Below are 25,823 nucleotides of genomic sequence, written 5' to 3'. Positions count from 1 at the left end.
AATGGTGCCAACCCCTGGGCTGCGGACCAGCCCCTAACACGCAACAAGCTTTGAGGGCACGCCATAAGCAGGTTGTAACGCCGGCTCTCCTCTCCTCTATTTAACTAGCATATATCTTTGAGAAAGTTATATCTGGCTATGTGCACTAATATCTGGATCACATTTTTAGTTAGTTTTTTTTTTCAAATAAAAACAATGTTAGGCCTAGAAAAGCTGGCTCGACGGTTAAGCTCACTGGCTGCTTTGCAGAGCCCACATGGAGGCTCACAATCACCAGGAACTCCAGTTCCAGGGGATCCAGCGCCTGCTTCTGGCCTCCTCGGGCACCAGGTGTGTGTGTGTGTGTGTGTGTGTGTGTGTGTGTGTGTGTGTGTGCTGCACAGACATACATGTAGGCAAAACACTCAAACACATAAATATAAAAATATGTTAACTGTCCCCTGACAGGTGTTTTTTTGTGTCTGTGTGAGCATTTGTGCACAGTCGTGCACAGAAGTCAGAGGACAAGTGATGCTTGCTCCCTCATGCCGTGTGGGTTCTGGGATTGTCACTGGGCTTGGTGATAAGCCTCTTTGGCTGCTAAACCACTGTGCTGTGAAAAGATAGCCCTGTTTCTGGGAGAGAAGATGCTCATAAATGCACCGAGTCAACCAAGGGGACGGAGAAGCGTTTCTCCACTGCTCAGGCCCAGCTGCCCCTCGCTGTGCTGAGGATCAACCCGAGGGCCTTGCACACACTTAGCCAGTGCTCCGCCCCTGTGCTCTGCAGACCTATTGGAGACTCCATCTCGCCATGCAGCCAAAGCTGGCCTTGAACTCACAATCTTTCTGCCTCGGCTTCCCCAGTGCACAGTGATCACTCTTTAATTATCAGTAGAAATTACAGCTCTGAAGACTTACAAAGAAAGATGGAGGGAGCCTAGGTGCAGAGGCCAGCTCGTGAGGGAATCATGGCCGCCGGCAAGGGCCTGGAGCCTGCTTCCTCTCTGAGTTCTCGCTTCGGGATTCCTTTTGAGTCAGGCCCCTGCATCTAGCACCAGCCACTCCTACACTTCTCAGACCGGTGGGCCTTCCTCCTTCTAGGTACTCTGTGATGGATGGGGAAGGCCCCAGCGTGTCCCACCCAGCCAGGTTCCACGTCTGTCACGTGTCTGTCCCACCCGATCTGGGGAGGGTCTAGGCAACAGCTGCCTTTGATCAGCTCAACATCTGGGCTGACTAGTGATCAAAGATGGGAACACTGTGACAGCTGAGACTTGGCAAGGACCCAGCCTGGCTGACTGTGTGGTGGGGGAGGGGAAGAAGTGGGCAGGAGTGGAAAGTGGGGACCAAATGTGGTGATGGTGGGGTGGAGTAAATCATCCCAACGGCTACCTGATGGAAAGAGCAATGGTTAGGAGCATAGACTGCTTCCGGGACCTTGAAGCTCCCTGCCTCAGTTTCCTCTTCTGTAAAATAGGGATGGAGAATGTGGTAAAATGAGCTAAGACATGTGTAAGGTGCCCAGAGCAGTGCCCCCTGCTGGCACTATGCGGTATTGCTAGTCTCCTTCCTTCAGTCCCTGGAAGGAAGTTTTATTTTGTGTGTGTGTATATACAGGTGTGTGTACAGGCGTATATGTACAGGTGTGCGTGTGTGTCCAAGTATATTCATACAGGTGTGTGTGTGTGTGTGTGTGTCAGGAGCAGAGGATAATCTTGGTAGATACTTCTCAGGAGCTGTCCACCTTTTTTTCCTCCCCTCTTTTAAATTAAAAAAAAAAAGTGTGTTGTGTTGTGTATATGTATGTGTGTGTCCATGTGTGTCCATGTGTGTGAGTACACCCTGTGGGTGTGGGAGCCCATGGAGGCCAGACGAGGCTGTCAGATCTCCTGGAGTGTGAACCACCTGACCTGTGTGCTAGGAGCCCCGTGCGGCTCCGCTGCCAGAGCAGTGAGTGCTCGTAGTGGCCGAGCCAGCTCTCCTTGCCATCTTGTTGTCCTGCACTGTCCAGGTGCAGGACAAGGCCAGAAGCTTCAAAAGGTGACTGCTAGCGAGCACCCCAGGTCGGCTTCAACCCTAAAGGTCTGCCAACCTCCCAAACAGCGCCACCTGCTGAGGGGACCAAGTGTTCAAACACAGGAGCCTACTGAGGACATTGCACAACCAAACCCCCGACCTCAGGCTTGGGCTCCCATATACTGGAACCACAGCACAATCATTTCTGTCATTCAAGCCACATAATCTGGTATTTTTTTTAACATAGTTTCATCTAGCTGACGACCCCTTCAGCAAATGTAGCAATCCTGCAGAGAGGAACTCTAGCCTTTAAATTTTTTCTTTTAATTAAAACAAATACTTATTTTTATGTGTGTGGGTGCTTTGCTTGCACATATATCTACGTACCACGCTGTAGGTACTACCTTTATACTCTATTTTATTTGGGGTTCTTTAAGCCTCTACCTTTCTTGCAACCCCCCCAACCCTAGGTAGGAGAGAAAGATGGTTAGAAGGGAAAGGGGACATAGACCTCTTTAGACTTAGTTCTGGCTGGTTCAGGTCACTGGGGTCTTTGGAGCGATACCAATCTCAGTCATCAGGATATCCAGCCACAGTGATTTTCCTTTTCCAACTGTCTCCTCGGACCCCCCCCCCCCCAAAGTGTCCCTTTCTGTCTCTCTGGGCTCTGGTATTTATACCCTCTCTGAGTCCTCCGAATTCCACTAACTGCAGCTGGCAAAGACCAAGCCTCTCTGTGAGCCACACAAGGCTGTCACCAGCTGGCAAAGACCAAGCCTCTCTCTGAGCCGCATGGGGCAGTTATCAGCTGTGGATAGATATCCCACACTTGGGATTAAAACCAAAACCTGCTTACATAATATAACCAAGTTTTTAAGAGAAACCAAAACGTCCACTATACCACGTGTGTGTCTGGTGTCCTTGGAGGCCAGAAGAGGATTGTCAGATCCTCGGGAGCTGGAGTTACAGACAGCTGTGAGCTGCCACAACGGTGCTGGGAATTGAACCCTGCTCCTCTAGAAGAGGTAGTACTATTAACCTATGAGAGCCAGTCAGTCTCTAGAACTCTATTCTTTGGGCTTGTTTTCTGATCCCATGTAGCCCTGAACTCACTATGTAGCTGAGGGTGACCTTGAATGTCTGACCTTCCGGTCTCTGAAATTGCAGGTGAGTGCTACCACAGCTGGTTTATGCAGTGCTGGAGATAGGACCCCGGGCTTCGTGCTGATGGGCAGGCGCTCTGCCTACTGGGCCTCAGTCACAGCCACAGTAGCAACATTTGGAAAGCTCCTCTAGAGCCTTTAATACACCCATAGGCTTTTAAGGATGCCCTGGCGCTAGTGAACTTCCCGAGGGGCAGACAGCAGTGTGCCAGGAGCAAAGGCAAACCTCCGAGCTCCCACAGCTCGGGGGCTTTGCTGTCACCTCGTGAAGACACATAAATCATGCGAGGAAGGACAAGTCTGTGACCTTTCAGGATGGAAGGGGCAGGAGGAACATGGAAGGCTGGCCAGAATCTGGTGTGCATGGCTGCTGGAGTCTAACTGCAGCTCCTGGTTCACAGTAGGAACTCAACCTCCCCTTCCCCTTCCGTTGCCTCCTGGGAAGGACAGGCTTATGCATGGACAGGCAACCGCATTTTGCAGGTTAGGAAACACCTCCGGAACTATTCATTTAAACCCGATCCTGATCATCTGGGTTTTTTGGCAGGTTCTCTAGGTTTGGGGGCTCTGCCCGGGTTCTTGTCCCTTCTCTACGCTTGTGCAGGGCCTCACTTTGAAGAGCTTCCTCTTCTTGGGGCAGCCCCTGCAGCCTGCAGCCGTCTTCAGAGGTCTGTTCGTAGGTTGCTCTGCCGGCCTAGCACGGATGGAGTCAGAACCAGGATCACCGCTCTGGGTGATCCTCAGCCACCAGCTGACTGGGAGTATGCAAGGCTAGGCCCCCGGGCCTCCAGAGAGCTGGGCCCAGTTAGTAGCTGCGCGGATCCCTCGGGGCGCCATGCAGCACCAGGTTAAGAGACTCCTCTGGAAGCATGGTCTCTCTTCTCCACCTCTTGCTACCCCCTAGGCACCCGTTCAGTAGTCCCTCTCCCGGATGCCTTGACGTGGTTCCTGGGTTTGCAGTTTTACCTAAGGCTGCTGGGTCGTGCCCTCTGAGCACCCCAGATGTCCCCTCTGATATCCTGGGCTTGGGCTTGCTTCTGTGGCACTGGGTTCTAGCTGTCTCTATGGCCCAAGGTGGAAGAGTTAAGTATTAGGAGAAACATAGGAGCAGCCTGTCCCGCCAGCGGTCATAGGGACTGGGAGGCAATGCTGTTGAGGTAAGGTGATCCTTTCTGGTCCCATTGGCCTTGGGTGCTGTCCTGGTATTGTGGGATATCGGATCTTTGACCTCCGCTCACCAGAAGTCAGCATTGCTCCTTTAGTGTGTAGATGAAAGTGTCTCTAGAGATCATTTGATGTCCATGTCCTTTGTCAAGGAGCTGCCGTGTCAAACCAGGATCTGAGAGCTCTCTGGGAAGGCGGGTGGCTTGACTGAGCCAATGCCAGCTCTCCAGGGAAGGTCTGAGGAGAGCAGTGGATGTGACCAGACTACGGGGAGGCAGGCACAGGGATGTCAGCTACTCCAGTGTTTGTGGACTGCACACACAGGGCTACAGAAGTTAGCGTGGGATACGCCTGTCTCAGGATGAAGGGCTGTTCTAAGCAGCTTCCAGCCATAACAATTTTCTTCCTAGTGGCATCAGATAGTGGTGACTGGGGGACGGTTTCTCTGAACCTTAAAGAAGAGGAGACACCGGCTGAGTGCTGGGCTTTCCAGGCCGGTGAGTTACCACATCCCAGCAGCCCTGCATCTGTCAGTTCCTTTATGGAAATACAAGGTCTTGGCTTCCATTCTTCCCCATTTCCCCTCTTCCTATCTCCTAATCTCTTTCAAAACAGCGGCTTCCATCCTGGAGCCTCCACATTTCCAATTCACCAGGGGCCTCACCCCTTGGAACCAACCCTGGCTTTCTTCTCCATCAGGACAGGAGCTCAAACATCCCTTCATAGCGGGATTGTCCCCAGACCCTCCCCGCTGAGCCTGCCAATATACACAATCTCCACCTTTCCTTCCCAGCCCAGGGCCCGGCTGTCTGGGGGACAATGAGCCGCTTGTGAGACCTGAAGGACAGCTTTGCCTAGGGTGGTCCCTTGGCGCCTTTGCAAGATGGCCTCCCCTGCCCTGGCTGGGCCAGTCCCAACCAGAGATGATCAGTTTGCCCGGGCTTCTGTTGGCTCCCACTCCTGAAAGGCAAGCTCCACATCCTCTCTGCTCAGGGGTTTGAGTTTTCTTGGAAGCATTTGATGATGGTTTGTCAAAAAGCCTATTCTATTCCTTTCCCAAATAAACACTCCATAAAATGATCCGACGCTCAAAGGACCTGTGCCCAGGCTGAGGACTGCTCAAACACGGGCAAGCCTGTAAGGACTGACTTTCCTTTCTGCTCAAGAATTAAAGATACTCAGCGGCAATGCAGTGTTCTGTCCTTAACGTTAAAAAAGATTTAACAGTTAAAATTATGTGTATGTGTACGTATGTGTGCAGGTGCCTTCTGAGGCCTTATGAAGGTGTCAGATCCCCTGGCACAGGGTCCACAGGTGGTTGGGAGTCATCTGATGTGGGTGCTGGGGATTGGATCACGGTTCTCTGTAAGAGTAGCATGTGCTCTGAAACCCTCCTGCATTATGTTCTTAACTTTTAGAGATGACTTTTGTTTGTTTGCTTCCTTGTTTTTAATGTGACACTTAGTCTTCTCCAGAGTGGGAGAATATTGCAGCTTAACTCCATCCCTCCTGGGTGCCTAGATCTGTTACACTCACACCCTTTCGGATTGGATCCAGCATACATTGAAGTACACAGCCTCCAGGCTGACACACCAGGGGACCCAGGCAGCCTGCAATATGGAGAATTAAAAAGCTCTTTGCTTATTTACAAAGGAACAAGAGTGAAGGAGGCCACGCCTGCTCCAGCTGAAAATCGCTGGACAGTTCACAAACAACCCAGAAGCATTTCCTTTCTCTCATCAGTGATCCTGGCAGAGCCCTGCCCAGCCCATCAGCGAATGTAGGAACACAGCCCAAGTCCAACTCAGGTGTCTGTCGATCAGGGATTCACAGGCAGCTGGGCCCAATGGTGCTCACCTGTGATCATATCCCTGGGAGGCCTAGACAGCAGGATAATGCGTTCAAGTCTAGCCTGGGCTACAAGGCATGTTCCAGGCCAGCTTGGCTTGGTAGTGAGACTTTGTTCCGGAGAATAACAAATCACATCTGAGGTTTGGAGGCATCAGCAGGTGGTCTTCGTAGAAGTAGTTTCAGAGACCGTGGGTAGAGTTGAAGTCCTTTACTTGGGAGGCAGTCTCAGGGTGTGCAGTATGTTCCTAAGGGTGGATTTGGGGGCTGTCCTTATGGATTAGCAGGGCACACGTGACCTTGGAGCCACCTAGCTATACAGAGCGTACAACAAGTACATGTGTAAGAGCCACCAGCTATGGCTGTGGCATCTCCTGAGGATACAACATCCATGTCATCAAGGGTCACCATCCCTCTCTGGGCCAGGATTCCAGCAGTTGGATCAAGTAGGTCTCATCACATGAACCAGCCAAGGAACAAAATTAGAAGCTTTTTCTTGAAGCTCCCTGGAGGTTGCACAGAAGGAAGAGTGTGTTCACTCACCTGCACAGAGAGGCGAGACCCTGGGGCTCTGTCCTTTCTATGTATGGAGCCAGGGATTGAGTGGGGGTAAGGAGAAGAGCCCTGAGACTGGTTGGATACCTTCAGACACACCTGGGGGACACAGTGCCTGGGTCAGGGTTCTGAGTGTCATGTGCATGCATAATGTCATATAGCAGAATGGGAGGTCTGAACCCAAAAGAGACAGATGCACAGGGCTGGGGGTCAAGGTGGAGGTAAGAGCAACTTCCAGACGTTAGGAAGGGAGTTGGAGGGCTTCTTGGTGGTGGTGTCACTGGAGCTGAAGCTGATAAGAAAGGTGGAGGATACTGAGGGTGGGACATGAGGGGAGATAGAGGGGAAGACCCTGGGTAGGCAAAGGGGACAGAGTGCTAGGAATTCTTAGACAGATTGAAGGTTAGAGTCTTTTTTTTTTTTTTATCTCTCAGAGAAACGGATACAATCATATCACTGCCCTCAGATTAATTGTGAAACACACTAGTGAAGATTCAGGCAGAGAACTATGGGGTCAGCAGCCTCATGCAGCTGGTGGGTGGCTTCAGCTTCTCCACTGTCTGCTGGGGTCTCCCCAGGCAGGTGAAAAATAATAGCATTTGTCCATTAGAGTTTCTGCATGTACATCCAAGGAAAGGCTTTATAAACACACAGAGATTGCGGCTGTGCTTTCTATCAAGGATCCAGGATCAGGATGCCAGAGGATTTGGTGATTGCTGAAGGGTGCTCCAGGGAGGCACCTTCATGGTTCCCCACCTCCCAAAAGGCCCTACCACTTGAGACTATCACCATGGGGCTTAGGATTTCCCCACGAAGTTGGGAGGAGAAATGTTAAGATTACAACTGGCACCCCTGACCTTCATCTTGGACTATTTTCATCTTCCCAGCCTTGGTCCTCAGTACATCTTGGCCATCCTAGATCTGGCTTAGCTAATGAACATTCATACTGTAGCATTTGTGTCTAATATGATCCTAGAGATCCCCTCACTCTTGGTCTTAAATGGGAATTTGTGTCTCATTTTTCTAGGAAACCGCCTTCATTTATACCAGAAATCTCCCATGGTTGCGAGATGAGGTCTTTTCTCAGGATATTCAGAGTTGGGTTGGTGGCTGGTGGCTACCAGCGTAACGTGTGACATTAGAAGAACCTTCCTGCCAAAGTCCCCTCTCCTTCCCTACCCTCCTCTTCCACCTCAGGTCTAAACTGCCATGGAGTGATGAGACATATTTCCACAAGGGGGCGCCCGCGCTCTTCAAGAGGATGCAAGCGTCCTAGGCACAGGCCCTGATGAGGAGGTAGAGAAAGACAGGTTTGCATCCCAGCGAGTCCTCAACTTGCTCTCTCTGACATCTTCGATAAGGGAGTTGGCAGAATTCTCTACGCTTCGTTTCCCATCTAAGAACTGGGATGGAATGGTTGCTTTTCTCACTCTATGGTAACCCCACGAAACATCCATGGCAGGCCCTCCCCATGGGACCGCTAGATCTTTGCGCTTCTGAGCCTTCCTTTCTCAACAGTGGCTACATGAGATCGTCCATGTAAAGGACCCAGGTGATAATGTCGGTTGATTGAATTTTACTTCCTAAACCTTTAACAGCTCACATTTATTTTTATCAACAGGACACTCTGCAAATGCCCCCATTTTACAGAAAAAAAGGCAGGAGATAAACAGGTGAGACAATACAATGGCTTTCTTTCCACCCTGTAGAGCCCCTAAGTACAGACGGCAGCAACAGGACTTAGTTCCTTGTCCATGCTCCCAGAAGGCCAAGTGCCGACCCTAACTACTCCCAGCCTGCCCTAGCTCCGGCCCCTTCTGCCTTCTCAGTGTGAATCCATCTTAGCACTTCCCCAGGGATGCCGACTCTGCAGGAGGTCCAGTCTCCCCGCCTCTGTCATGTGCCCATCTTGGGAAGCTTCCTTGTTATGTTCAGAGTAGATTAAGCCAGGTTCTCTGTAAGTTCATCATCAGGGCTCTTTCGTCTCAGGCTAAAGATGAATTACCAGCAAGGGCAAGTATTTTACCAACACTGGCCATGTTCCCAGCTTGGATACGAGACTACAGAACATATCCAGGGTAAGTCAGAGACTATAGGGCTCCTCTTCCCTCTGGTCTCTCTGACCCCAGGTAGAAGGGTCCATGATCACTTTCATTTCAAAGATGAGCCAGGCAAGGCCCAGGGGTCTCTCCCTTCAGCCCTTTCTCTCCCTCCTGAGCTCCTCCGGCAGGCAGGGGGATGGTCATACAGGACAGGGCTGAACGGGGCTGAACACAGAGTCTGATATTGTGAAGCATTCAGCACACGACTGCTGTTATCATGAGCGGCTCTGAAGACCCTAACAAAGCATCCCAGGGGGTCCCTCCTCTCCGATTTCCTGTGGGAGAGTTGGGGCTGGGTTATCTCATGGTGGCCTTTCAACCTCTCAGAGGACCGGGGTCAGGGCTGGGGCAGCAGGCCTGCTGGGAACTGGAGAGCTGGCAGCATGGTGTGTGTCAGTGTGAGATATACCAGGAAGATGGTTGGAGATGGTCAGGGAGCAGGGCAGGGAGAGGAAGAGGAGACAATTAACAATGCCCATTGTGGGAGGGGGTCAGGGTAGAAGAGAGGGGAGAAGGTTACCAGGGCCCATGATGCCCCCACCCCATTCTGGCTCCATTGGCAGTTTGTGAAGGTTTTTATTTTAAAAACTTTTAGTGTGTGTGTGTGTGTGTGTGTGTGTGTGTGTATACACACACGTGTGTGTGCATGTAGAGAGGCAGAAATCAATCTTGGGTGATGGTCCTCAACAGCCCTCCATGGGATTTGTTTGTTTGGGACAGGACCTCACTATTGAGCCCTGGCTGTCATGGCTGTTCTAGATCTGGTCTTGCTAAAGTATAGCACTCAACATTTCCTAGAGTGTTTGTGGCTAATATACCAGATATCCCTGTCTTTTTCCCCAATTTTAGTGGGGAATTAATTTCTCTCTCTCTCTCTCTCTCTCTCTCTCTCTATATATATATATATATATATATATATATATATATGTTAGAAAACATTCTCTACTTACCTTTATGTAGAACAGACTAGCCTCAAACACACAGAGATTCTCCTGCCTCTGCATTCCAAGTGCTGAGATTGAAGGCCTGCACCCCCATGCCTGTCTCCATGTGAATGTTTGAGGTAAGGTCTCTCACTGGAGTCTGGGGCTTGCTGACTCAGCCTGAAGCTGGCCAGTGAGTCCCAGGGATTGGCTCATCTCCTCACCAGTGCTGGCATTGCAAATCCACATGACCCATGCCCAACCTTTTACTTGGTGGCGAGGGACCTGAACCTGGGGTCTCATGCTTGCATGGCAAGCATCTTTCCGGCTGAGCCATCTTCCCAGGCCAAGATTGTAGCTTTGGTACTTAATTTTCAAAATTACATTTGCTTATGTTATGCGTTTGTGTGTGTTTTGTAAGAGTGCCCACGTCAAGGTCAGAGGACAATATGGGGGGGTTGCTTCTCTCCCAACGTGGATCCCAGGGAATTGAACTCAAGCTGTCAGGTTTGGTGGCAAGCTCCTTTACCCATTTAGCCCTCTTGCCAGCCCTTTAACACTTGGTTTGTTGTCTTGAAAACCAGCAGTGTCTCTTTAAGACACTTCAGGAAGTTGTAGCATTGTCAGTGGAGCCAGTGGGTCATATCTGCCTGTGACCCTCCTGTCCTCTTTTGTGCTAACACAAACAGCCACAGCCTTGACTTCCTTCTTCAGAAATCAATTTGCATCGTTGCTATTTCTCCAGTGCACATTTGTCATTCGTGTCTTGGCTATGCCTTTAAGTTAAAAATCTGTGGGCAAACCTCATCCTTCTTAATAGCTGCATGTTTTTCCTCTCTCTGGCCACGAGCTTATTACCCTGAGGGCCAGGGGGTTGTGCCCGGTTTAATGTAACAACAGTGCTGCCACCAACAACCACATTCATGTTCTTTGAGCCCCGATTGCTACTCTTTCAGCGGGGAGCTCCAGAAGTGTGTCAAAGGCCACTCAGCTTGAGAATTTTTAGATCTACTGCATGGCTTCCCAGAGACCCTAGTCTGTTCAGTGAAAGGGCTGTTTCTCTTCTGTTTTCACCTTTAAGGCTCCAGTGAGCCTTGAGACCATAAGAAAAGGTTTGTTGCTCTTTTGAGAACAAGACTATGGTGTTTTGTTGTTTTGTTTTTTTTGTCCTGTGAGGGCTTGGGGTAGGCTATAGAAGCAGGAAGAGAGTAGATCCTGTCGGTGCCCTGACCCCTGGCATCTCAGTTCCTGGCTGCCAGTGGCCTGAACCCAGCTCCCTGGGAGATCATGTATGTGGAGTGAGTTCTGAAGTGTCTCTGGCCTCAGTTACAGAATGAGGAAGGTATGAGGGTCTTGGCGCTGTCCTAGAGGCAGCGTCCAAGGGCTGGGGACTGCAGGAGCCTGGGCAGTTCAGGGATTCTCCAGCACGCTGGGTCTTTCTGACGGCATACCCTCTCTGTGTTGCCATGTACCTCACCCTGGCACTCACCTGTGTCTTGGCACAGTCTGCTAACTAATGTACCAGGCTCACCCCAGGCTTTGTGCTTCCAGGGCACACTCTAAGATGGGCTTCGAGGAGCAAGAACCACAGTGAACTTCATGCTCACCTCCATGCTGACCACTCCATCAGATGCATGCTCAGTCACTCCTTCTTATCCTGAGGCCTTTGACTGCCGTGCCTCAGTTTCTCTACTGGCAACAACTGCTCCTGTCTTTAGGATGTTGGAAGGATCACATGCTAGAGCAGGTGCGTAGTCACCCACAGAGAAGGTCACACTTGGGTCCCAACGGAAGACGGAAGGAGATATCAGGGACAGTCTCACTGTTGGATGGAGGGAGAAAGAGATAACGTATTCATATAATCGTATGTAAGTATTTCTGTTAGACATTTGTAGACGTACAAAGCCGACAAGGTCACGACCTCCTCTGGTGCAGCTTGGAGGTGGTCACCGGAACTGCCTGGCTTATCCATGCACTTTTCCATGTCTTCCTGCAAACTTAGTGTGAGCATTTACATCTGGCCTGGACCTCAATATGTAGACCAGGATGGCTTTGAACTCACTGAGATCCACCTGTCTCTGCCCCCTGAGCCCTGGGGATCAAAGGTCCTCGCCACCGCATACCATCTTCAAGGACGTGTTTGAAAGCCAATCATTTTGTAAGTGTGGTTTAAAAAGTGTTAGTGATCTCAGAAAAGGTGGCTTCGTGTACAGGCTGGGCCTGTCTGCAGTTATCCACCCGGCGCTTCCCTTGTGTGGTTCCTCTGGGGACACCTCATATAGACAAGAGCATGTGCTCTGGCGGTTCTCTGTCTCTGCAGGGATCCATGTCTGGGCCCCCTGGGAAGTGTGTGTCCTGTGTGTAAAGTGATTCACATCATATCACACTTACATACATTAAAGCATTTTCGTGTAATGTTTACATGCACTTATTTATCTGAGGGGGGTCCTGGGACTGAACCCAGGGTTTTGAACATGCTAGGCAAGTGTTCTGCCACTAAGCTACATTCCTATACTTTTTTTTTTTCTGACTTTGAAGCCAGGGCTCACACGTCGTTCCAGGCTTCCTTCTAACTCCACCCTCCAGGATCCAGGAGCCAGAACCACCCATTCCCATCACGAGTGCACCTCAGCCTCAGAGGTGGGCCCTACTGGCCTCTGCATTCCCATCAGCCCCCTCCTTCTCCAACCCTGGCTCTCTCCTTTTCGCTCCAGCAATGGGCAGGGAAAAGGCTGAAGATAGATATGCAGAGTGGTCCATAGAAGACCACAAAGTCCTCCTGATTTCTTGACTATTGATGCCCTGGGTGGGGGGTGCTGGGTGAGCTGTTTCCTGGTCAATGTTTCCCCCTCCGTCATCCAAACAAGGGGGTGATTTTACCCACACCACTCCAGGAAGTAGCTGTGTATATGAAAGAACTCACAAGAGGCCGAACCACACAGGTCTCCACCTAGGAGGTACCTTGAGTAGGTAAATTCAGGGAGAGAGAGGGGACCTGAAGAGAGGAACAGGAGCTATCAGGTAACAGGCAGAGCTCTGGGAGCTGGGTGTCAGTGGCTGTGCACCATGTTAATGTACTTGAGGCCGCTGAACTTGTTTTCCTAGAAGGGGGGCATGAATGAGCCCCCTCCTTACACGTGGCTGCCCAGCTTCCCTGCCACCCACAGCGCAGCCTCTTGCGTACTAAGCCCTTTGCTCTTTGCAGCTGTCCAGCAACCCTTGTTGCCCCCAGCCCATTCATCACTCCGTCTCCACTCTCATCCATCTTCCCCGGGGGCCTGCTCGCTCATCCGTCAGCCGTGGCGACATGGGCCACCACTCGCCCACCTCTCCCAGCCCACCCACTCATCTTTAGCCACCTGCTGCCACCTCTGTTTCCCCTCCATGCCTTCTGAGACCCTTGCTTCCTAACCGTCTTCCAATTTTGGAGGGGACACTTGGAGAGTCAAGCATATGCCTTAAGGCCAGGATGACATCATCCTACTGTGTTCCTGTCTGCACCCAAGCACGTGGGGGTCCTCAGACAGCACAGTGTGGATGTGATTATAAGTCTTGTACGTCTATGGGGAGTGATTCAGGAGTGGGGCCTGGAATTCTGCATTTCTAGCCAGCTTTAGCTGTGGCTCCACAGACCACAGTTTGAAAAGTCTCATTTGAGACACTGTCTAGCTGTTCCTCTGATTTCCAACCCCAAGAATGCCAGAGGCCTCTGTAAAGGCTGTGCCACCAATGGGGACCTTGAATGAGAACTTGTGGAGATTCTGCAGGGCAGCCCGAGTGGCTCTGAGGGTTCAGCTGTTCATCTTGGAGAAAGATGAGAAATCTTAGTGAATGTTGAGAAATTTCTTTTTTGAAGTCATTGGTAATGGGTATGTCATTGAAAAAACAAACAAACAAACGAACAAACAAACAAACCTCCCCCATCTGGGATGAGCTCAGTGGGCAGAGCAATTGGTGATGTACACTTGAAATCCCAGCACTGGGGAGGTGGACACAAGAGGATCAAGAGGTTCAAGGGTCATCTTTGGCTACCTACCAAGTTCAGGGCCAGCCTGGGCTAATACACACACACACACACACACACACACACACACACACACACACACACATTCATCCTTCCAATCCCTTCATCTCCCCATCTCCCTTTCCTTCACCTGCATTCCTACATTTCTCAGCTCCTCATGCCCAGTTTCCCATCCCCTCCTCATCCTCCCATTTTTACATGCCCCCATATTCAACATAACCCACATTCCCCTCATCCCCTACACCCCAGACCCTCATTCTCCCATACCCCATGCTCATATCCCCCACATCCTCATTCCCCATCCCTTCATCCTTTTATTCCCATCCCATTATCCCCACATAGCCCCATTATCTTCCCATTGCCCCATCTCTTCATCCTCCTATCTTCTCAGCCCTTCATTCTCTCATTTCACCATCCCATCAAACCCTCATTCCCACCCCTTCACCCCCATCTCTTCATCTCGACATACCACCATGTCCCACGTCCCTCTCCCCTATCCCTTCATCTCACTATCCCCATCCACCACTTCCCCACCAGTGACCTACAGTAAAAGAGGATCAAATGTCTGAATAAATAAACCTCACTAGTTTCTTTTCTTTCCTTTTATTGACAGAGTTTCAGGTAGCCCAGGCTGATCCTGAAGTAGCTATGTAGCTCAGGATGACCTTGACCTTCTGATGCCCTTGTCTTCACCTCCCAACTCTTGAGATTACTGGATATTCTAATTTCAGGTATTGCTAAAAAGAGGGTCCTTACAAGGATGCCTTGAAATTGGAATTTAGTAGCGTTTGTTAAAACAAAACAAAACAAACAATTCCAAACCTGACAGTAAATTCAGCAGGTGCATAGAACCTGGATGTAGCCCTGTCCTCGCCACTCTGTGGGGTATGCACCCAGTAGGTAAGAGACATATTTCATACCATGACTATAAGGTTCAACTTGACCTTTTGAACTAGAACCCGAGGTATACGTACCTAGCTCTCTGCTAGAAGACAGTGTCATGTGGGGGTTTGTTTTCCTGACGAACTCTGAAATCTGGGAGGATCAAATGGTACATACACAGGCTCTGTGCATCAATCACTTCTCATTTCAGTACTCATTTAAGTACTTTTGGGGTGGAGGAATCCCCAAAAGTACCCCTGCTAAGTGATCTCCTCTGCTAAGTACCCCCCTTCTACCAGGGTCCTTTATTGCAGGGCAGGATTTGAACAAGTGTGGCCAGCCTCTAGGATGGTCCCTAATGGCCACACTGTCCCTCACTTCTTCTACCCTCATGAATTGACCCCTCTCTTCTTGACTGAGAAGAATGCCTGTGATTTGCTTCTGGCCTATGGCATGTCCTATCCACTTGCTAGCATGTTCTCCATCTTGTTCTCAGCATCGATGGGCTCAGCCACCATGCTGTAGCAGCCTGCCTAACCAGAACTCAATAGTCAGCTTCCACATAAGAGCTGACAAAGAGGGGGGCCACTGTGTGCATGGGAGCAGACCCTCTACCCCCAGTCAAGCCTTCAGGTGAGACCCAGATCCTGTGGGTGCCTCTGGGCACCCTGAGTGCAGGCTCATCTGTCCCTGCTCCAGAGGATTCCTTAAGCAGCATGCTGATACGACCTGTACGGTGCTCAGCTTGAATGGTAACTTCTGAGTGGGGTAACCGCAAGATAATGGCTTCTATTTTGTAGGTGAGAAAGACGAAGTTCAGAGAGGTTGTCTACCTGGCCTGAGGGTCACAGCCAGGGGCTGACACCATAGTCAGACCTCCGTGGCCTTCTGCTCTCTCCCATGTGCTGATGTCACCCACTGCTGTCCTTGGGAAATGACTTGCCCATGAGTGCCCTCCTGCTCTGCCCATCACCCCCCTGGGGAGCAGTGTGAGCTTGTGAGGGGGGAGGGGGAGGGGTGGAGGAGAGAACAGGGGATTGGGGTCAGGGTTTGTAAGACAGCGTCCGGCAGTCAGCACTGGCATTTGTCAAAGGAAGTGACTGCTCTTGGGTCCCACCACCCTTCCCAAAGTGGACACTGCTTTGGAGGAGTGCGAATGAACGAGCTTGTCAGGCCCAGGCGGGGGGGGGGAAGGGTGGGATCTGTGCTCTGAGCCTGGGCAACAGATAAGGGAGTCACAGCCAGGACAGAAGTGGCTTCTTTCTCCAAAGCAGTTAACGGGAGGGGTGGTCAGTGGGCGGTGGGGGTGGACAAGACAGAGACCATTTCCTCTAGGTCTTTCTGTTCTGGAGACACAGCTGGGGAACCAGCGGTGTAGAGCGGTATAGAGCGGTGTAGAGCGGGGAACACACAGCCCGTCTCTATGGGAACCAGTGGTGTGGGGACAGATGGGAAACTCTCTTCTCAGAACTTGGTGGAAGCCGGAGGATTCCTGTCCACTGCAGGGCATAGCCCCCCAAGCGTAAGAGTCAGCCTTTGGTGAGATGGACATCCCCGGGCTGCAAGCAGTTGGTAGGCTGGTTGGTGAAAAAGGTAGTTCCAGAAGCTAAGACTCTATGACAAGGTGATCTGTCACTGTTTTTTTGAATAACCCCACAGTCCACAGGGACCGGTAACTGAACGAAGGAATGTGTGCCTGTAGGTCATTGCCAGGCAACAAGAGACTATGGGTTGGTGACATAGGATCTACAGTCACAAGCTTGGCATGGTGGCATAGGCCCATGGTCCCCAGCACTGCAGAGGTAGAGACAGAAGACTCCTGAGTTCGAGCTCAGCCTGGGATACATAGGAAAAACTGTAAAATTATGAAATCTTCAGGAAAATGGAAGGAACAAAAAAACGTATTGAGTGGGATAACCCAGGCTCAAAGAGACAAACCCCACATGTCCTCTCCCTCATGTGGGCCCTACTGTCTTATTTCTACATGTGTGTGTGTTTCCATGGGGTGAGTGCGTGTAGCGCCCAGGGCACAAGAAAGAGGCTCATGGGTGGGGGCAGGCTTTGGGAGAGGAGTGATGAGGGTGATACATGCAGTTTAAAGGTGGAAAGGGGAATAGTGGGGTGGGCTTCAAAGGGACGGGGAAAATGGTGATGGGGAGGGGATGGGAGGGAGGAAGGGGGAGAGGCATACAACTAAGTATATGTGAAAACCCCCAACTAATTACAGATAATAAATAGGAAAGTGCCCGCCCCCCAATGCAATGGTGACTAAGGCCCCGTATTTGCTTGAATGGATGGCTTTAGCAATCTTTTAAGATTCTTAAGCGTTTCTAAGTGTCAGGTTCCAGGCAAGGTTTGGGGAACAATGGGATCAAGGTGGACAAAATTGTCTTAGGACCAAGCTTTCCTCCTGGGGAGCAGAATCTAATGGTTGCTGAGTGACGATGAGACCCAGCCTTAGCTACTAAGGGCAGCATGTCCGCGATCCCTCCATGGGTCTAGCATTCAGGCGTATCTCAGCTGGGGGATGTTTCTATGCTGTGTGGTTCAAGTTCAAGTCCTTCATGTGCATGTGTTCAGATGTTGATTTAGATGGAACAGTAGGATGGCCTCTCTTTCTCAGGGGTCTCTAGACATGGGGCTTGTCTCCTGGAGGGTCTAGCCTTGGCTTCAAGGAGGAGAAGTAACCATCTTTAAGGTGGGTTTCCAAATACCATGTCTGTTATAGCTCAAGGGTTAAAGGAAGGGTCAGGGCCAGTGCAGATTCAAGAGGGGAGAAGGATTCATCTTCTTGCTATGAGCAATGTGTGTGTGTGTGTGTGTGTGTGTGTGTGTGTGTGTGTGTAAGGTGGGGAAGACATGGCTTGGAGAAGCTTCTGAGCTGAGGTGTGGGTGTGTTTCACACTTTGATAAGAAGGGATGTTGTGAAATCATTCATGCTTAAGCATCTCTGATTTCATCCCAAGCATTAAATGAAGAGGTGCCACCCCCATTTTACAGGTGTTGAAATCTAGACAGGGTGGTAACGTGGCTCCTGGTGACCAGTCTAGCTAGCTGTGAGTGTGTGAATTGGAGCCAGTCTTTTTGCTGAAGTATCACACATATAATAAGTCAGGGGCTTGGTCAGGGACCCCATCTTGTTAGATTCTTGGATCAAATCACAGATAGACCTGTCCCCATCTCCATATGGTTTCTTAGCCACTAATCTCTATTTATTTGTTTATGTATTTTTCCATCTATTTACTGAATTTTTTTTTGTGTGTGTGTCTCTGTGCCTGCTCAGCATGTGTTGAGTTTAGAGGGCAACTTCAGGAGTCAGCTCTCTCCTTCTACCTAACTCAAGTCAGGTTTGGTCTCAGGCAACTTTACCAATGGAGCCATCTCTCTGGTCCTTAGCCTCTGGTTTTTCATCAAAAGCACAATCCCCTTGAGAGAGAAGAATGATCGATAGTGTTTAAATTCAGAATAGCTTTAGTTGTTAGAGAGGAAAAAAAATTTATCAACCATCAATTGAACTTCATTTGTCACCCCTCAAGCTCCTGTATTTGCTTTATCTGTGATGCAGCCAAATGACAGTTAGGGTTGCTCTGAAATAGGCAACACGCTTTGCACTTGAACTTAGTCAAAGGGCTGAGAAGTGACAGCCAGCATGCTTTGACCCGGATGTCTCATGAGCCATGACACCTCTTGACAACTGTCAGAGACAAAGGACTGTTTTCCCTCAAGCAAGTGGCATGATTATGGGTGAAGATTCTCCTCTCTTTAAAAGTCTCCAAGGATGACCTAGGAGAGCCCAGATGGCATATCTATCTATCTATCTATCTATCTATCTATCTATCTATCTATCTACCTATCTACCTACCTATCTATCTCCACATCCCAGTGAAGAGGTCTTGAGTTCTGAAAACTGAGCATTGGGAGCCTCAAGTCCACTTATCTGACCTTTGCCAGAAAATTGAGTTTGTATTCTTTACACTGGACCCCAAATAACTCCACCTCATGCCCTTTAGCAAGACACCAGCTCTGTCTTTCAAGGCAGATTGCTATCCAGGCCTTCGAGAAAACATGAAGCCTTGACTGACATGCATAAGTAGGAGTTGTGCAGGAACTGTTTAGATTTGCCATGTGCCAAGTGTGGGCCTCTGAATTCAAATGCTCATCCAGCCCTTGAAGCTGGTCCTATGAGGTAGGCACAGGCACCCCACCATTGAGTTAAACAGACTGATCTTGGGTGGTCCTTCAAGCTTTGTCCTCCAGGGCTAACAACTGGCAGAGCAGGCTGATCCTTGGGCTGTCTGGTTCTCACAGTAACACTCTTCATCCTGGAGTCTTGAGGTGGATGATAGTAACTGGCTTTTGTAGTCAACTTTTAATTTTAAAAGAATTATGTGTGTGTGTGTGTTTTGTGTGTGTGCGCGCGCGCCCATAGAGGCCAGAAGAGTGTGTGGGATCCTGGAGCTGAATTTACAGGCAGTTGTAAGCCCTATAACATGGGTTTGGGGATCTGAATTCTTGTCCTTTGGAAGACCAAGCAAGTGCTCTTAACCTCTGCACCATTGCTCCAGTCCCATAGCCTGATCTTATATGTCTTCCAAAGGCACATGTGTTGGAGGCTTTATCTCTAGGGGGAATGCTATTGGGAGGTGGGGGTATCTTTAGGAAGCTGTTCTAGTTAGGGTTTTTATTGCTGTGAAGAGACACCAGGACCACAGCAACTTTTATAAAGGAAAACATTCAATTGGGGCTGGCTTACAGTTTCAGAGATTTAGTCCATTATCATCGTGGTGGCAATCATGGCCGTGCACAGGCAGACACGGTGCAGGAGCTGAGAGTTCTACATCTTGATCCAGAGACAGCAGAAGGTGACTGTGTGCCACAATGGGTGTAGCTGGAACATATGAAACCTCAAAGCCCATGCCCAGTGACTCACTTCCTCCAACAGGGCCACTCCTTATGGACATTCGAACACATGGTTTTATGGGAACCATTCTTATTCAAACCCCCACAGAGGCAGGGACCAATGTGAGGTCTTTATGACACTGGGGGTGGTGCCCTTGCTGGGATGTGGATCCATGGCCCTCGGCCCCATACTCTTGTCATGATGTATTGTCTCACTACAGCCCTCAAGCAATGGGCATAGTTGATCATGCAAAGGGCCCCTGGCTCTACATTCTCAAGTGTCTACCGTTAGTCGAGTGGGTCATCTCCAAACTTGACAGCAACGTTCGAGATGGCCATGATCATCAAGCTCCTTCACAGACAGGTGCCTTCCTTGCCTGATGTCACAAAATGGCTGACTTGGGATTCCAGCCTGGGGCTGAGTCATGCTTGGGTCCCTCCCACCAAAAGATGCTCTGTTCTCGTTAGCACCGTGAGTCCTGGAACAGGACTGGGCAGATGTTACACTCCTCTGTTAAGCTCAGGTGGTCAGGCTTGGTGGCAGGTGCACCGAGGGGGACACCAGGAACTCCATTTCTATGGTGGGGTGATGGGGTGAGCTGGCCCTGGATCTTGAGGTTTCTCCCAGTGTCTGGCCTGCAGCAGGAAGACATACTTCTTGCCTTTCCTCCCAGGTCAGTGGTGGGCAGAGGTGGAGAAGGAGAAACGAGGATCCCTTGCCATGAAGGGCAATGGAAAGGTTGAGTGATAGGGGAAGTAGGGAACTTGGCACAATTAGGAATGCAGGCTGAGGTTACAGAGCAGCAAGTTCCACAGCTGGGGAGTTGCTGCCTTTGTTTTCTCATTTGTCAACTGAAGGTGATGAAAGGCACATAGGGATGCTTGAAGGACCAGGTGAAATAAGTCCTGTGTGCTACACAACAGGGTCCATAGAATGGCCCCTACACACACACACACACACACACACACACACACACACACACACACACACTAGAATGATGGCAGAGAGCGTCCCAAGTCTCTACTAGAAGAAATGGGATCGCTGGTCTCCATAGACCCTGAGAGGCCCTCTTCCTTGTGGTGCCCCACAAGGTAAGCAGCTGTTTCCAGGGACCAAATTCTTGTCCGAGGCTAGGCAGACAGGAAGTACTTCCTCTGCACAGGAAGTGGCATTATCCTTGAGGAACAGAAGCCTTCCTGCTTGGCACTTGGAGATTGAGTGTTCCAACAGACACCTGTGAACTGCAAGCTACATGAGAGACTCCTTCATAGGCTCGGGGACCCCGGACCTGATGGGGTGATATCTGGAGCCTTCCTGTCCTCCCTCCCCTTCATTCTCATCTGACCCTGACGTCCCCTCCTTCTGGCTCACCCAGCTGCCTGTCACTGACAGCACGGCCAGCCTCAGAGCTGGGTGACCTTTCAAAGACACCAGGTTTTGTTTAATTTTCAGAATTCACCTCTCCCTGGGCCCGGCTTATCAGAAGCTGCGAGGCCCCAGGCGGGGAAGGACGCTGTTTGGCACTTCTCCCCGAGTCTCTGGAGCAGATGGGCCAGCACTTTCCCAAGCAGAGACTTTCCCCCTCTCAACCATGAGACCTGGAAAGCGAGGAGACCTGGCAGGAAGCAAGGTGGGAATGGACAAGAGTTACCCCCCAGGAAGGATGGAACACCCACCATGCTTGCTGTACTCTCAGACCCACTTTCCTGAAAACCTTACTCTTTGTTCTTGTGTGTCCTCTGCCAGGTCCTGTGTGCAAATAACTGCACCTTGTATTTACAGAGTCAAACTCACATGTGTGTAGATCCAGGAACACAGCAACACGCGGATATCCCGTTGTTTCCTCCATTTCACAAGTGCAGAGGCAAGCCACTGCCCAGAGTCATACACTATCTGGAGGCATTAAACTCAGCCCTGTGGACTCAGGTCTGCCTGTGGAGCCATAGGAAGCCCAGCTGGTCATCACGGAAACCATGTGTGTATTTGTGTGCTATAGTGTGTGAGTGCGTGTGTGTGTTTATGTACATGTGGTGTGTGTGTATGTGTGTGTGCTGTGTATGTATGCATATGTGTGTATGTATGTGTATGTCTCTGTGTGTGCATATATGTGGTGTGTGTGTGTGTGTGTGTGTTTTCCTTCCCCTCAAGTTGACACAGGAACAGAAAGGACACCATGATTAGATAAGTCTAGTGGCCAAGACTAACCAATGCCTGGCACGTGGGACCCAGTCTTTTTTTTCTGTGTGACATTATTTAATCTCATCAACCAATGCAATAGATACTATTATTGGACAGGAGAAGAGCAGTCAGGCTCGGGACATCAGTCATGTCCAGGATCCAGACAGGGAGGAGTCAGCCTTCAGCCCTGTGGCCGATGTGTGCATATATATATTCTCATTTATTCATGGTTTGCTTCAGACTCATTGTACAGCTGAGGCTGGTCCTGAACATCTATTACCTCTGCCTCCAACTTCCAAGTTCTGGGATTACAGGTGTGTGTAACCATGATCTTTTATCATTTTTTTCTTCTCTCTCTCCTCTCTCTCTCTCTCTCTCTCTCTCTCTCCCCCTTTCTTTGTGTGCCAGCACCTCCTGAGGCCAGGAGGCTGCTTGTAGCTTCAGCAGAGTCACACACAACCAGAAAGCAGACCTATGCAGAAGCAGTTGGAATCTCAGGTGAGGATTTAGGGACCCCCGCCCCCCGACAATCCTGTCTTTTATGAGGAAGGTCAATGGGCCTGATCTGTAGGGTGGCTTGCAAGTTGTCACAGCTGTCCTGATGGTGGTGATGGCTTATGCGCTCGAGGGCAGTGTTCTACAGCAGCGATTTGTGGAGACCCCTGAGGCCTTGGTATGGAGGCTCAGTGCTGAGCCATGACCAGGGGGTGGTTCAGACCCTGCTGTATAGGAGGAGAAGGGTTGAGTGGCCTCTCGCCAAGAACTCCCATCCTGGGTGGATGGAGGAGCAGTCTCTTCTTTCTGGAGGTTGACCACCTGAATCACCTGCTCCTTAAGCTCTGTGAATATGAAGGACGAGACCCAGGTAGGCAGTCCGGCTGGTTAAATGCTTACTTTCTCAGCTTGACTTCATCATGGCTTGGTCCCTGCTCTCTGGTTTTCACCCAGCACCATCCCTCACCAGTCTGTCTGCTTTCCTAAGTGTATATACCCCCCTCATCTTTACAAGATGCTTGGCTGTTGGGGTCACATAATCTAACAGCAAGTAGAAGGACAGAAAGTGCTCCATTGGCATGAGCTGTGTGCCAATCTATGTGCCTCAGGCAGAATGCACTGGGGCAGGCAGACACTGTCTTGGCCATTTACTCCCACACAGCCTGCAAGGGTGACCAGGTTGGTGCCTGGAGAATTGAGGGGAGGTGTGAGCCAGGTGGGCATGGGTGGGAAGGAATGGGCAGGGGAAGCAGGGAGGGCAGGAGCTTTATCTCACTGAGGAGCTTTTCTACTTTCTGTATCTCTATGATTGGGTTTATTTTTTTTTTCTTTGCTTGGGAAATTATCTATTTACAACTTTATTCTTGCTAGGTAGACTAGCAGGCAGGAAGTGTGGGTACCAAGGAGGCTCTGGGGAGGGGCAGATTATGTTTGTTTCCAATAGCTTGCGGCTGCTGCTTCCAACAGCCTTTGGCAACACCCACTCTAAGCATGCATGCATATATGTGACTATACAACTTGAACAATCTCATATGCATACGTGTGGGCACTCATGCCAACATCTCACATGCACACGTGAGAACATACATGAATACACGCAAGTGCTCTCACATGCACACATGCGAATGCTCTCACAAGCATGTATGCTTTCCTGTCAAAACTCTGGCTGTGGGTAGATTTCAGAGTCACACAAAATGAAAGTGCCTCAGCCCTTCCACCTTATCTACTGGAAGTACATTTTCTTCAAGCTTTCCTTCCTCATGAGCGGGGTTAAGTGTGTGATGGTCCATTGTGTAGTCTAAAAGCCCTAATGGGTGTGACCTTGGAGGGCCTACCGAGTGCCATGAGTGATGACTTCAGCATTTCAGTATTGTCATGCCTGTGTTCAGAAGAGGGGAAACTGAGGCTCGTCAAGCTTTATAATCCACCCCTTAATAAAAGGCAAAACTGAACCACACTTCTTGTTTCCCAATAAACCCCTGTATCCTTCATGCAGGAGACCAGCCAGTGGATCTCAACCTGTGGGTCGCAACCCCTTTTGGGGTGTGTGTGTCAAAAACCCCTTTCACGGGGGTTGCCTAAGACCACAGGAAAACATAGATATTTACATTATAATTCATAACAGTAGCAAATTTACAGTTATGAAGTAGCAACAAAAGTAGTTTTACGGTTGTGGAAGGGGTCGCAGCATTAGGAAGGTTTAGAACCACTGATCTAGAATAATCGCAGACACAAAACAATCCCACTAAGGGTGCTTAGAATCCAGCGGCCAGGAAAATGACTCAGCAATTAAAGTACTTGTAAGTATGAGAGAGTTCGGCGTTCCCAGGACCCATGGAAAAAGTTGGGTAGGTGTGTTGGCCCTGTTATAATCCTGGCCCCAAAGCAGCTGGCTAGCCAGACCAACTGATTGAGCTCTGGAAGGGAGGAACAGTCCACAAGCCACATAGACAAGATGTCAAGGCATGGATCTTGAGGAAACCTTACACACTGTCACTGGGACCATCCAGATCACACTGAAAACAAGATTATTATCATTCACAGGAATCAACATTAAACCTCTCTAATGTATGGCACTGTGATTTTGCTCCCTGTCCGGAGAGATGAATCTAAGGATGTCCGGAGCAGCTCTGATTACCATCCTAGGCTGGAAGCCACAGAGCCAAGGGAAAGGATACATTGTGGCCTAAGAATGTAACATTGTAAAAAACTGGTAGGAATTAAAAGAGGGAAACAACACAAAGTAACCAGTTAGACCCTAGCACAGGGAGCATATGGAAACAACGCTTTAGGAACCTGGACCTGCAGGAGTGTGGGACCTTGACAGCAGTGATCAAAATGTCATTTAGGTAAAACATACCCATTGCTTATTGAGTGCAACCACCTACCATGTGATTCTGGCCACCAGTGTGGGAGCCCAGGGTAGAGGCCTTCTCTGGGTACCTCTGACCTCTGACCTCTGCCTATCCTTCGCTCTTCACCCTCGGGGCCACATGGATTTTAAAAAATGGCAGCTTTGAGTCCACGCCGAGCTCTGCTCCTCCTGTCCCCTTTAACCCAGAAACTCAGGCAGCACAGCACAATGGTTGAGCGTGAGGTCCTGGTGGCTCTGCTCCAAACATCGATCCGGATCCTGATGCATCTGGGACACGTAATTTAACCCGTTGGTTTCCTCCTTGTAGAGGTGAGAAACACATTCCACGAGGCCACGCTTGAGCTGGCTAAAACCCAGGCATTCACACGCGCACTTTAATCACACTTATTCACATCTTGTCGTTCGCTTAATCACATTTTGTTGTACATTTAAACCGCCTGGGGGAGCTTTGAAAAAGCAAATCAAAATAAAACAAGCACACACTCCGTAAGCGTCAACTGTCTCTCTGTGGAAGTCAAGCACGCACACTTTAAAAACTACCAGTGTGGGCTGGGAGATGGCTCAGTGGGGAAATTGCTGGCTGTCCAAGCATGAGGATACAAGTTAAGTCCCCGGCGCCCATGTCAGAGGCTGGCTCGGTGGTGTGGGCACAGGGACAGGCTGATGACTGACAGGGACTGACTGAGAAGACAACCAACGGTGGCCTCAGGCCTCCGCTCGAGCATGTACACAAAACAAATTCATGACGTGCAGCAAGGGTGCAGCCATGAACTCCAGGATCGGTTCATGAGGTAAGATTCAGGTATCATCGTTCCCACAGTTCAGGGTGCCCACTCAGACTCCCCAGCTGGCTTCAGTTTTCCGGGCTTAAGTACACAAGGTGAACCTGGCCTCCCCAGGGGCTCCATTTGTCACTTGGCAAAGCCAACAAACGTGCCAACAAAACAAACGACCACAGAACCTACGGTCATTTTCTCCACCGCACTTGGAGGCACCCCCCCCCCCACACACACAGGCGGCTTGTAGACTTGTGAGACTACCTCGATTCTTCCATCTGTCAAGTTCAGTTGGGTCTCGGAGTTTTCTCCATTTTCTACCTGGTGGAGAGTGAGAAGAAGCCAGGCTCACCTCAGCCACCATCCTCTCCTAGCTGGTACTAGCCACATGAGTTTTTCTTTCTTTCTTTCTTTCTTTCTTTCTTTCTTTCTTTCTTTCTTT

Source organism: Psammomys obesus, unplaced genomic scaffold (assembly GCF_907164565.1).
Source record: "Psammomys obesus unplaced genomic scaffold, mPsaObe1.curated_primary_1811, whole genome shotgun sequence".
Classification (NCBI taxonomy): Eukaryota; Metazoa; Chordata; class Mammalia; order Rodentia; family Muridae; genus Psammomys; species Psammomys obesus.
This window is presented reverse-complemented; position numbering follows the sequence as displayed.